The sequence below is a fragment of the Lepidochelys kempii genome, chromosome 3 (genome assembly GCF_965140285.1).
Source record: "Lepidochelys kempii isolate rLepKem1 chromosome 3, rLepKem1.hap1, whole genome shotgun sequence".
Classification (NCBI taxonomy): domain Eukaryota; kingdom Metazoa; phylum Chordata; order Testudines; family Cheloniidae; genus Lepidochelys; species Lepidochelys kempii.
The window spans coordinates 130,329,262-130,342,630 of NC_136382.1; positions in this window are offsets into that span (position 1 = coordinate 130,329,262).

The following is a 13,369-nucleotide window of genomic DNA, read 5'->3' on the forward strand; positions in this document are numbered from 1 at the left end:
GACCCTTAACCAGAGCGGTGCTATACAGGACAGGAGCTGCTAAAATATTGGACTGTTTTCTACTTTTTTTCCACTAGGTGCTACATATGTATGTCACTGGCCTTTGACCCTCTCTCCCCCTGCCCCCTTTATAACTTCACGGCTTGAGAGCTCCCAAAGCACAGTCACTACAATTCCCGACAAAGGACAGCATAGCATTCCCTTCAGAAGCCACTGGTGCCACAGTCATACTCTGCCTAAGGGAGTCACCGTTGAGCAAAGTGAGATGCTCCCAGCTCTTCCCCCAGAGAAGCTGAGCACACTGTCTCCTCAGTGTCTTTAATAACACTGAAAGGCAGTGGGCTATGCAAGAGCAAACAGAGCATGGGGAATCCTAAGCAGCCTGGGAAATTTTCCAAAGGCCATCAGAGATACATGGGATGAAATCCTCTCCTCAGTGAAGTCAGTGGGAGTTTGGCCACAGACTTCAATGGGGGCAGGATTTCTCCCACACTGTATCGTTGTAAAAGGGAAACATTACCTGACAGGACATTGGTGAGTCAGTGCATGAAGAAACTCCTTTTTCATGTATGTATTTTGTTCAACTGTCAGGGCTGTAGCTAGCCATTTAAAATCTATACATCCTCAGGCTGATCTGTCATCTCACTCTGCAATGGATCTGTACTCTTCTAATGTAGGCAAACAGTCTGATCACTCTTATAGCTAACACAGCAGGTGCAGCTAGCCAGAGAGATCTAGCACTGGGCTAATAAAAGGCCTGTTGTAAAACAAAAGAAACCCATAAGTGTTGTATCTTTTATTTTTTCCTCTGGACGCTAACATTTTTGTGTCATGATGTAGCTGACATCTGCCTGCCTAAACCAAACCTGCAAGGCAGCAAAGGGACTCAGAACTGTGTGGCAATGCAAGGACCCTTCAAACAAATGCTGTCCTAGCACCAGAGGAATAAGTTGCACTTACCATGCACAGTAAGTGACAGTAAATTCCAGCTGCCTCTGCCTCAGTGGGGTGAAGTATACCTTCCCTTAATTCTTCTCTAATAGAACCTGTGTTAGTTGTCGAATTGCATGCTGTTTTGTTTCTTATGATTTCTTGGCCAAAGAATGGCTTTTAATCTTTTCACTGTAAGTGGGAAAACTACAGAAAGATAAATCCCCCTATCTTGCATCCAGCAGCAGGCCGCTGTGGTTTCCCATTTAAGAATTGAGAGGTTTGAAAAATATAATACCAATCTTATGGTAATGGAGTTGGCATTTGAAAGTCAGTTATATCATCTAGCCAGCATCCATTTTGGCCGGCATGAAAAATCAGCTGTAGGACAGGTGTCAGTCAAACACTAATGGAACATGCTCTCTCACCCTCCAAATCACGGTTAAGCCCAAGGAAGTGAAATAAACAAATATTCTGGAATCAGAGACCAACCACTGACAGGGCATGTGATGACAAGTCACACGATTTTTCTACATCAACCAAAGTAATAGTTCACACTGAGAGATTTTGGGTCCAACTTAACACTGCTATGTGCCTTATGTAGTCATTCATACCGACGCCAAGCAGTTGTGAATTACTTCCTAACTGGAAGGATGGTGTTTTCCACCCACTTTGCTATGCTGTAATTGACTACCCAAGGAGCAGGGCAATGGTGAATCAGGCCCCTTTTGGTCAAAACACCGGCCTGGAACTCAGGAGACTTGCATTCAATTCCTAGCTCTGTCACAGGAGGGCTGTGGCCATATTGCCAACCCCAACATTCAAAAATCATGAGATTGGTCCCAAAAAACTCATGAGATTGACTTGAAACAACCTAAACAATTTTAAAATGAGCAAGTTGGGATTCTTTTTATTTGTCTTTTGGATTTTGAAACTTGGGCCACTTTTTCAAGCTTTTCTCCACAACCATAAGGGCTAGAAATTTTGTTTCAAAATGAAAACGGAGATTCTCAACAGAATCTCTTCTCTCCAGGAGTTGGGGCTTTAATTAAAACACCAAATATAATGAAACAGGAGACAACACTATGAGAAATGGCAACCCTAAGTGTGACCTTCAGTAAGTCACATGGAGCCAGCTGTTCAAAAGAGATCAGAACCCAGCCTCTCCCATGTAAGCGCCTAAATGAAAGGGCCAGGTTTTCAAAAGTGCTTCGCACTCAGTGCTCTCTGTGTAATAATATTGTCAGTGGCAGTAGATAGGTTGCTGAGCACCCTGAAAGCCCAGCAGTTTCACTTAGGTGCCTAAATGGGAGATACTGAGTGCTGAATTCTTTTGAAAATCTGGCCTTTTCATCTTACTGTGTCTCAGTTTCCTAAAACCAGTAGCACAAAGCTGCCATAGGTGGTCTGAGGTGGGAGGAGGGGCCACACTGTATGTATGTAAGTAAAAAGCTTACTTACTTATTAAAGTATACATGAAGTCTATTGTAGCAATAGCTTAGAGTGCCAATCCTGCCAATGTGATGCACTAGGATACATATTCCTGTGCTTGTACTGAGCACCACTGATTGTGCTCAGTACAAGCACAGGAATATGTATCCTAGTGCACAGAGGTTACTACATATGTCCTATGAAACTGTCTACCCTATAGTGCCTGATGATTCAACTAATCTGTGTGGGCCATGATAGAGTCTCTTCTTATTTTTGTTTTACAGAGCAGAACAGTTCATGTGCCCATCCCTCTCTGTCCCTCTCACCACTTCTTGCACTGTGCTCACCAGGATATGTTTAAATTTAAAAAGGAATTGAATACATATTTTAAGCCCTTTTCAGTCTTGCTAAGATGATAAGAAGTGAATTACAGAAGTATCTTGTGATAGCATGAAATACTTCATGACTGGGAATTTTTGTGAACCTGAACTCACAAAGCCATGTGATTTCCCCGTGAAATGATTTGATGGGGATTTTTGCTGTTGTTGTTGTTCTTTGGAGTGACACCCTTTCTGAGCTTGATTTGAAAATGTTTAGAATAAAAAATTAAAGGAAACTGAAGATGCTAACATAAGTGGGGAGGTTTCATTATGGTTAATGTCAGTTAGTAAAGGCTCACCACCACTGTTAGTAAAGACTCACCAACACTTTACAATCAGTTAATTTCTTTAGCCACTCCTCTAGCTCTGTCTCCACCGCTCCACCCAGGACTCATTGACGCTGAATGAAAAGGCATTGTAACAAACCATTGGTCAGTACTATTGTTACTGCTATTATTACTATTAGTTTCAAAAGTGCTTAAGTAACTTAGGAGCCCACGTCTTATTTTTAAAAATGATTTAAGTACTTAGGAGCCTAAGTCTCATTAAAAGTCAATGGGATTTAGGCTCCTAAGTAACAGGTGTTTTTGAAAATTATGCACGTCTTTCAACACTCTAATAATCTCCTTTGATTGATGGCCCTTAAGGAAAAAATACTGTCCCTTAATTTAATTATGTCACATTGTTCCCATATTATAGAATTATAGAAATGTAGGGTGGGAAGGGACCTCGAGAGGTCAGCTAATCCTACCCCCGCCCCCACACACACTGAGGCAGGACCAAGTAAACCTAGCTCATCCCTGACAAATGTTTGTCTAACCTGCCCTTAAAAACCACCAGTGATGGGGATTCCACAACTGCCCTAAGTAACTTGTTCCAGTGTTTATGAGACAGGGTAAAAAAAATAAGGATTGATGAGTTTTCACAGTGCCCTTCATAATTTTGGTAATTAAAGAGACTCAAGTCTCTTTAATCTTTTCCAAAATACTCTTAGCTTTTGCAAACAGTGTTTAGCTATTTTTGAAAATGGAAAACATTTTGATTTCCTGGATAGTGTCCAATTTTTGATGAAGATGTTTCTCTCATTTTCCATACATCAAGCTTTGGATTTTATTTATCATTTTTACTTGTTGGGGTTTTTTTCTCCCCTTCTTTGGTTTTGTTTGTCACTTTTTGGAGGGTTGGGGGTTTTTTCCTCTGCCAGTTGTGATTGGTTTCTCTTTGTCATCCGCTGGTATTTTTTCAAAACTGGATGTTTTTGAAAATGAAATGTTCTAATTTTGAAATGAACCAGTTTCATTTTCTGAAAAGGAAAAAAGTCAATTAAAAAACTTCAGCAGCAAAATCAGACCATTTAATCCACGAGAATAACAAAACCATCTTCACAAATTTTATTAAAATAATGTTTTAAAAGATCAACCAGCTCTAATCATTTGTACATTGGTCGAGTTGTGTGTTGGTTAGATATGGTCCAGTAGTTAGGCTCCTATCCTGGGACTTAGGAGAGCTGCATTCAATTTCACGCTCTGCCACACATTTCCTGGGTGACCTTAGGCAAGTCAGTAAATTTCTCTGGGCCAAATTTTCAAAGGTATGCAAGTGCCTAAAGATGCAGATAGGTGCCTTGAAATCACTGGGAGTGAGGTATCTAACCGTCTTATGTGCTTTTGAAAATCCTAGTAGGCACCTATCTGTATCTCTAGGCCCCTACATGCCTTTGAAAATCTGGTCCTTTATGGCTCAGTTCCCCATCTGTCACCTCACAGAATGTAAGTAACCTTCAGAGATTGTGAAATGCTCAGATACTATGGCAATGAGGGCCATACACATACCTGAAAGTCAATTTCCATCTCAATTAATATGTGCTTTCATCTATGCATTGGTAAGTTTACATTGTAGCAGATCTTGAATTTAGGTTTACTGATAATTTGTTAATCCGCAGGATTTGTGGGGATTTTTATTATTTAATTGTTTTCTTTTTAAATTAACATAAAACAAACAATAGTTACTATGATATTTTTTTTTATCCGAGCTAATCTCAGAGCCAATGACATGAGTTTACTGCATTATGAATATGTCAAATATACAACATATTTGTGTGGTTTATTCAAAAATCAATGACAGGGTAAATTGTAGGTTGTATTATTCTACCTTTCTTAGAATATACTTTTGCACTAAAAAATACTACTTTAAGAAACATATTGCTGAGTTGTGTTTGTATCACTACTATGTTAGTGCCTCTCCCTGAATTTCCAAAGCGAAACCAGACCATTGTGAAAGAAACACACTGGGCCATATGTTCCACAAATTCTAATGCACAATGGCATCTAAAATGCTGTGGATGCGGGAGTAAAATTTCATTGTTATTGGGATAGATCGTCTCTTGGAGATCTGTGTGCAGAGACGTCCTCTGTGCAAGGATGTCCCATTTCCACGCCAATCTCTGAGGCACAACGAGGCTCTAAGTTATTGGGGCAGACCCTCTGCTGGTATAAACTGGTGCCGCGCTATCGGCTTCAATGGAATTACATCAGTTTATATCTGTTAAGAATCTGGCTCATTATTTTTATTATCTGTTTTATCACAGGCATTTTTGCAGCACCCATCACTAGAGTAAGTTGTTATTATTTATTTTTCATTTGTATTACTATGATGCCCGGGAGCCTTAGTCAAGGACCAGGATCTCCTAGTGCTCCGTGCTGCACAAACAGCTGATCCCTGCCCCAAAAGACTTACAATCTAAATATAAGACAATAGACAACAGAGGGATACACACAGACAGAAGAGCAAAAGGAAACTAAGAGACAATGTTGGTCAGCATGATAAATAGTGGTCTCAACACACAACAGCCTAATTGTTGTCAAGTCGTTTGTAGGCATCACGACAAAGGAGAGTTTTAAGGAGGGCATTGAAGGAGAAAAATGAAGTGGCTTTGGGGAAGTTTATGAGGCGCTCCTTCCTCCCAAGTGTACAAGGCAATGTGGAAGAAAGCATAAAGGTGCTTATTTGAAAATTTAACCAGTGGCCAATGGAAGCTGGCATCATGGGCTGATTGGAGGTGGGAGACGACATCTCAACAGTGAATGAAAGATGATAGGTGGAGTTGGGATAGGCTATGAAATGCCTTGAAGGTGACCACAAGAGGCTTATGTTTGATGTGATAGAGAAGGGGGAGCCAGGGAGGGATGAAAAGAGAGGGGTGACATGGTCAAAGCAACGGGCCAGGAAAACGACGTTTGCAGCACTATTCTGAATGGCTGAGAGTGGGGCAAGACAGCATTTGTCAAAGCTGGAGAAAAGGATAATTGAAACGCAGGATGATCAGAGCCTGAACAAGAGATTCAGCAATGTAGATGGATAGGAAGGTGCTCTGCAGGGAGAATGTGCAAGAGATAGACAAAGTCTGAATGTGAAGGCATAGAGAGAGGTCTGAGCTGAAGATGATGCCCAGGTTTTGGGTCTGAGCAACAGGCAGGATGGCAGTGTTGTCCACAGTGTTCCAGAAAGGAGGTAAATACAGAAGTGCACGTCACATAGTTTAAGTTACAAATGCCCTAAAACAAGATTTCCCAAGCTTAGGGCCATATTGTGAACCCTGTGCTCACACTTTGTAGCTTACTCCACAACTAGGTCCATTCCCTTCAGTGGGACTAGTCCTGTAAATACTATTCCAATGTAAGAGAGAGGGAAATCCTCATAATGCCTGAAGCCCTGGCAACTTTAGAGGACAGAGAAGAGAAAAATATTGCAATTAGGCAGGCTGGCCCTAGAGCCAAAAGTCAGTTATAGACAATGAAGTGCAACTTATCGTACTTTGTGCATATGGCCAGCCAGGTGCCCAGACATATTTCTGGTGGGAGGAATTCCAGGGGTGAGCACTTGCGACTGAGAACACCCTGCCCTCGTCTCCAGCAAGTCCTGCCTTTGGGGAAGTTAGCTTATGTGGTCTGGACAAATGTAGTTCCTGTAGTGGGTCAGAAGGAAAGAGAAATGGTCTCTGAGGTAGCTTGGCCATTCTGAGCCTGGTAGCTGGTTGGCAGCCTACACAGAGTAGAAATCACTGATATAATTTAATGTCTCTGGCATTAAAATTAATGTCTGCTGGCCCACAGCAGAAGGTGTAATTTAAGTTCTCTGCAGAAGCCTGTCCACAAAATGTGGTGTTTTCAGATGAAGCCACTAAGCTCCTTATTAATTAGCACTTTTCCTCCATTGAGCTCAAAGCACGTCCCAAAGGCAGGCAAACCCAAATTCCCCCTTTTTACAGATGTGGAAACTGAAGTACAGAGGGGTGAAGTGTGCCTTGACTCCTGCTCCCATGCCTTATCTTCTAGCCCACCCACCCAGCCTCATCGTAAGGGCTTAATACAACAAGTCACTTGGCAACTGCCTGGCACATGAAAAATGTGACATCCACCCATGATTTGCCTCATCTTTCTCATGCCGTCTTCTCGTCGAGTTCTGTTATAAATCTTTCCCACATTTCCCTCATCGCCAAGGTTGGAGTTGCCATCCTGGACTGTTAATTGGCTAGGATTTCAGTCATGTGGCGAGGCACACACATATGTCGTATAACATGAACCATCTGCACATGCTTTAATTAACAGATCTCAAGCGTCTCTTGCTTCCATTGAATAGAACTTCCCCCACCCTCCTCAGCAAGCCTGTCCTATACAACTCTTATGGCTCCCCTCCCACCCTGAAATTCTTAACCACAGCTATAAAGTGTAGACCCCCCAGCTCTTCACAGCAGCATTGGTGCAGGCCTCTGTAGTGAGCGAAAAAGCAGCTGAACAGGGCTCCTTCCAAATGTTTATGGCAATAAGGACCTACAGGATAGGTTCCATTTGCAATATATAACAGGGGCTTGTTTTTGCATAGACCAGATTTTATTGTCTTTCATGTTATAGCATCTGAAACAATCTCGTAGAATCTTTCTATCTATCTGCACAGAGATACATACACACAAGCAAGTACCTATCTACACTGCAGCAAGACCTGCTCCTTCCTGAGCCTTGCTTAGTTCTCTAGCTGCATGCATGTTTCCCCTTTCACTACTTGAAGGCCAAAGGCATTCTGTTCCCTGTCTTCTCCAAACATTTTCACTGAGAAACATGCTACTTTAAACCAGAAGTTGGCTGTAGGGGTAGCACTTCAGCGAAGCTACACAGATTGACACTAGCTGAGAATTTGGCCTAATGCGATTGCACTAGCATAAAACTGGTGTACCACAGGGGTAAGCCAGGCCTTATATTCTCATTGCTCTCCTAGGGTATGATTCTCCTCTCGCACTAGTTTTATATTTGAATGGAGTTGCTCTTTCAGTGGCATTATTTGAATTAACTCCTGTTGTAGGAGGGGAATGAGACACCTAACATCGAAAAAAAAAATTGGGATCTAGATGAAGGTGAGCTGTGTTTGCTAACACAAGATGGCATCTGGAAGAATGGATTAAAGTGGTGTCTGCACCAGCTATTGTTTGTGGGTGTAAAACTCATTTTCAGCAAAACTGTACGCTGCCCACCAGCTGGCCTAGAGGAGGGACGTTTGCACTGGTGTCTCGACATCAGTGTAGTAACACATGTGCTCCATACTGTACCAGCACAAAGCAGGGCTCTTACCGGTGTGACTTACCTTGTTCTAAGTTGCTTAAGGTAAGTTGCACCAGTGAAGGCATTTCCAGTCAAACTTTATGTGCCAGAACCTCAGCTGGTGTAAATGACCATAGCTCCACTGAATTCATTTACTCTGGTTTACAGCAGGTGAGATCTGACCTTCTGTGCCAGTTTCTGCTCCCAGTTATGGTGGTGTAAATCTGGAGTAGATGACGTTACCCTGAATTTTGACTTGTGTAAATTAGAGCAGAATTTGGCCTTCCGTGCCCGGGGAAGGACTTTCTCATTGGAAGGCATACACCTTTGGAACTCACTCCCCTGTAGAGCCCAAGACTAGTGGCCTACAGGACATGATGCAAGAGGCAGTTCTTAGCTTTTTACTAACAGTTTTATTGTGTTTCTATTTTTATGTTTTAAAATCTCTCTCTAAAGTGCCCACTTTACCAGGCAATAGACCTTATTCTTCTTATGTTTAATTTGCCTTGCTTTACAATGGGTTTATAATTAATTGTTTGGTGCTAAAGGGGCACCCAGTCCTTCCCACCACTAGCAATGGAACATGCACCATAAAAACCCTAGTTGTCATGCAATAGACTAACACAACCCTTGTTCTATAGTTATAGGAAAACTGATAGAATCCACTGCAAAGCTTCATGCAAAGGCACACTTATACCATTTTAAAGGTTGGATCCTGCAGACCTTTTTTGTGTAAAAATCCCACTGACTTCAATGCACAAAAGAACTACAGGATGGGGTCCAAGACTGTATAAATCTGTATTTTGACTGGGTTTTGAGTTTTATTTTATTTTACAAGTGGATTTTTTTAACCTCATAAACCATCATGCATTGATCTTGAGTGTAATGCCTCAGATGTTCAGATGCAGATCTTTAAATTGTAACCAGGCTTTATTCCAGATGTGCAGCTTCAAACTGCAAATTGCAAAAGGCGCTACTTGCAAGATGCTTCTTCTGCAAACCATGGTGACCCTGCAAGTAAGTCAGCTTGTGAGTGAAATGTACCATTGCGCAGCTGCTTCCTATCCCCCCCCGCCCCGACATCACAACCAACAAAATTCACTTCTTACTGCATTTCATGTACATTATATACATGTTTTTATCACATGTTCCTGGCTACAGGAACTGCTACAGAATTTTGATTCTGTAGGCCAACACATCCTATCCCTATGGAAGGTTAGGTGGACTAGAGTATTGTACCATTTCCTATGGCTATAATATAATTAAATCCTGTACAGACTAAACATGAACCTCTATGCTGAATTTATTTTCCTGCCATACCGGGAATGGAAATGTGACTCTGCATTGAAATACTTAGGACCTCATTCTGCTTTCCCAGTGGTTTTACCCAGGAGTAACTCCATTGACTTGAACAGAGTTACTTCTGATTTGCATCAGTTTCAGATCAGGATCAGGACCTTAATAAGCATGAGCATAAGACCCGATACCTCAGCATAATGCCATTCTTTATATAGGTCACACTTTAGCTGGATGTTATCATCCAAATATAGATGTGTATTTTTAACAACTGAGAAGCAGGGCTCAGTGGCGCAGTGGGTTAATACACAGTTTAACTACTCGTGACTTTGGGCCTCACATAAGAGTTGGAACAAGTGCCAATGCAGGGACAGAGCTAACCCTATTCAGGGGTTGCTAGTTTGGCCCATGGCTCAGGATAAGGCAGCCCCACGCACACATGCCCATCGCAGAATGCCTCCCTGGCTGGGAACTCCTGTGGGGGAGGAGAGAGCAGAAGGAACGCTGTGTTGCTTGCAGAGGGCCAGGATATTCCCAGGGGGACCCAATAGATTGTTTTGTGATGGTCCTCATCAAATTATCAGAGCTTTCCCACTGTTCAGGAAAACTCGCATCTGGTGGTTGGGATTTGGGTGCACCCCTACTCTGCAGCTCTTCGGTCCGATAACCGTAGTGTTGCCAGCTCCTGCAAATTTTATATTTGGTGTTTTTCATAAAGCCCCAGCTCCTGGAGTCCTGTGATTAGATGAGTATCTCAGCTTTCAAAGAAAAGTATGTTTATAGCCCTACCAATTGCAGAGAAAAGCTTGAAAATGTGTCCCAAGTGCACCCCAAAGGTGCAGAAACCAGACAGCAAATAAAAAGATCCCCAAAATATTACTTTTTTTAAAAAAAAACTCATGATTTGTAAACCAACCTCAGAATTTGGGATAAGGGGCTGATATATGATTTTTGAATGCTTGGAGCTGACAATACTGAAAGTGGTCTAGAAATCTCCTGAAAACAAGCTCCTTCAAGGTGTGTCCAGTAGAGAAGAACCTCAGTAATTCACTTGACTGAGAGGGAGGCCTGTTGCAAAGGCACTGGTGTTTGCAAATTAACTTTGAAGCAAAGAAACCCAGCTGAAACAGCAATCATCATGCATCCCAGAATGTGCTTCACACATTAGCTTAGTTCTGATTATTCATGATAATCCTTTATAGGCTAATAAGAAATGCTCCATAATATCTATGTTGATAGAAATCATGAAATCTCAGTAAGACTGAGCCCTCACCTGAGCACAGTGAGATTAAACCTCTGCAGAGTTGGAGGGAGAGACTCTCCTTTTGTGTGTGGGGGGGGAGAAGTTGGGCTGGGTTGGGTGAGCAAAGCGCAAAGGAGTGGGCTTCTCCTGAACGCCCTGTTTTACTCTGTGGCTGAAATACCGCAGCATTTCTGCTTCCAGCACTCACTGAAGCCAGGAGCCACTGACAATAAAGTGGGAGGAGGGGAAAGCCTGTAAACTCAAAGAAGCCTGGGACTTTAGAGTTAGTTCAGTGAGTTTTCGGTGAAGATCTGCTCCACTTCGCCTATCCCTACCTCAAAAGCTGCAACGCCTGGCAACACTGATGCAATTGCCCAACAATTGTTGTACACAAAGCCATCTGAGAGGGGCCAGCGTCCTCAGCTCCCATTGACTTCAGTGGGAGTGGAGAGCGCTCAGCACCTGGCAGGATCAGACCCTGTCATGTTGTGATTGTCTACCATCATTATACAGCACAAACAGCTGGCGCTTTACCAGATGAGCTGGGGTGCCAAGCAAATGCTTTCAGCTGGTTAAACCTGCTGTAAAAAGAGTCCCTTTGAAATTTACTGTAGCATTAAAAGGGGGTTTAGTCTAGCATGCCTTTGGAAACTGCTCAGCTACAGAGTTTATGCTTTTCAGCAGCTCCCTGGCATTTAAACAGGAATGAACTCTTGAAAGAAGAAGAGTCAATAATTTGCCAACGTTCATCACAGGAGTTACACTTATATATCTCCACACTCCTGCCCCATGCGTGTAGGCACCTGCCTGCTTGGCACTGCGCCATTGCTTACAATGGATCTAGGTGCAGCTACAGAAAAGATTCTTGAAATAACAAGTGGCTTTAACCCCTAAAGGAAGCTAAGCTAAGACGCAAAGGTAGATGGTTCATTTGCCGATTAATTCCACACATCCTCTCTCCATGCAGCATATCACTCCAGTTGGTGCTTTTAAACTAAATTCTCCTGTTGGATGCATTTGCAGGGCTGAAGTCAATGAGAGCCCTGCACTCATTTTGCCCTAATTAATGTATAAACATTCTACTCAGAAACCTGAGTCCCTAGGTCCCGGTCTGGTAAACACAGGATACATTCTGAAAATCACCATTTACAGTCATCCTGCAGCTGAGTTTTGTGTCTAGTGCTCTCTCTCCAGTGAGGTTTCAAGGGCGACGCAGAAATCTGGAGTGAAGCAGAAGATTTGTTTTAAAATAAATGCTTTGTTTTGCTCGGTGTTCCTTGTAATTCCCCAATCTGCATGCGCAGAAGCTGTGCCTTATTGTCAAAGGTGCCTCTGATTTATAACCCCTACTGAAAACTAGAGCAACTCAGCATCATGGTTCCCCATGTCAGCCTGTATGTTGGGAGAGATTCATTGGATTGAGAACATGAGTCTGGTAATCCCTCGTGTCCGCTCTCCATTTTATTTGGATGTTTTTTGTCATATTTGACCCTGGTGTTGGCTCTAGGGTTTTTATAGGTTTGTGCAAACTGAGCTAACCCAGGAGATAATTATTGAGGCACACAGCTGAGCAGGATTCTAACCAGGAATAGACATTGATATGCATAATAAAAATATCCTCAATTCCACTAGCCAGGATAAAAGCTTATGAAGATCGTATGCTAATTATAGCACTGAGCTGCAGCCCAAAGATCTAGTTCTGTGGGCTGCACATCCCCTGAAAATGCTCACTGGGGGCACCAGTTCAGCAAACTGGGAAGCACAGGTTTAGCTTTAGGCATATGCTTAGGTCCCATTGAGTGGCACCTGCTTGAAGTTAAGCATATGCTAAAGCGGTCTGCTGAATGAAGGGTTTGGAACAATGCTGGGAGCTAGCAATGAATGTGTTCTAATTTAAGCACAGTTCCAATTGATCATTGCCTAGCTTATAATTTAAGGCACAGCCCCAGTTAAGGAGCAATACTGAGTCACGCCGTGCCAGAGGACACTGGGGAGTCTTCCAGAACTCCCCAGCATGCAAGAGCTTGCCTGCTACTATACTCCAGTATGGGTTACCACTTATTCCTCCTGCCACACTGGTCCTGCTCCATGGGCTGGTGAGGATAGCAGCAGGTCTGTGCACCCAATTCTTCCCTTCCCCTTTTGGGATACCATGCACAACTGAGGGAGCAGTTTGTGCTGGGACTGCAGTTCTCTCAGGCCTGTAGGCAGGCTGGACAAAGTGTGTGCAAGGACACTTCTTTTAGCCATCCCCTGCGGTGCACAGGCAGAATCAGGACCATTAATGGCCCTCAAAGGGCATTTGCTAGGGGTTCCTAGCTCAGATGGCACTGAGTGTGATGAAGGGTAGATATGGCCCCAAGGAATCTCAACTTTTACCCTAATCAGTAATTCAGCACCGAGAGGGAATGTACCTGCCTGATCTAGAATGAAACAGTTAACAGCAAATAGATAAGAAACCCACCAAGGCAGGACACAGTGTTATTTATTTCTACTGG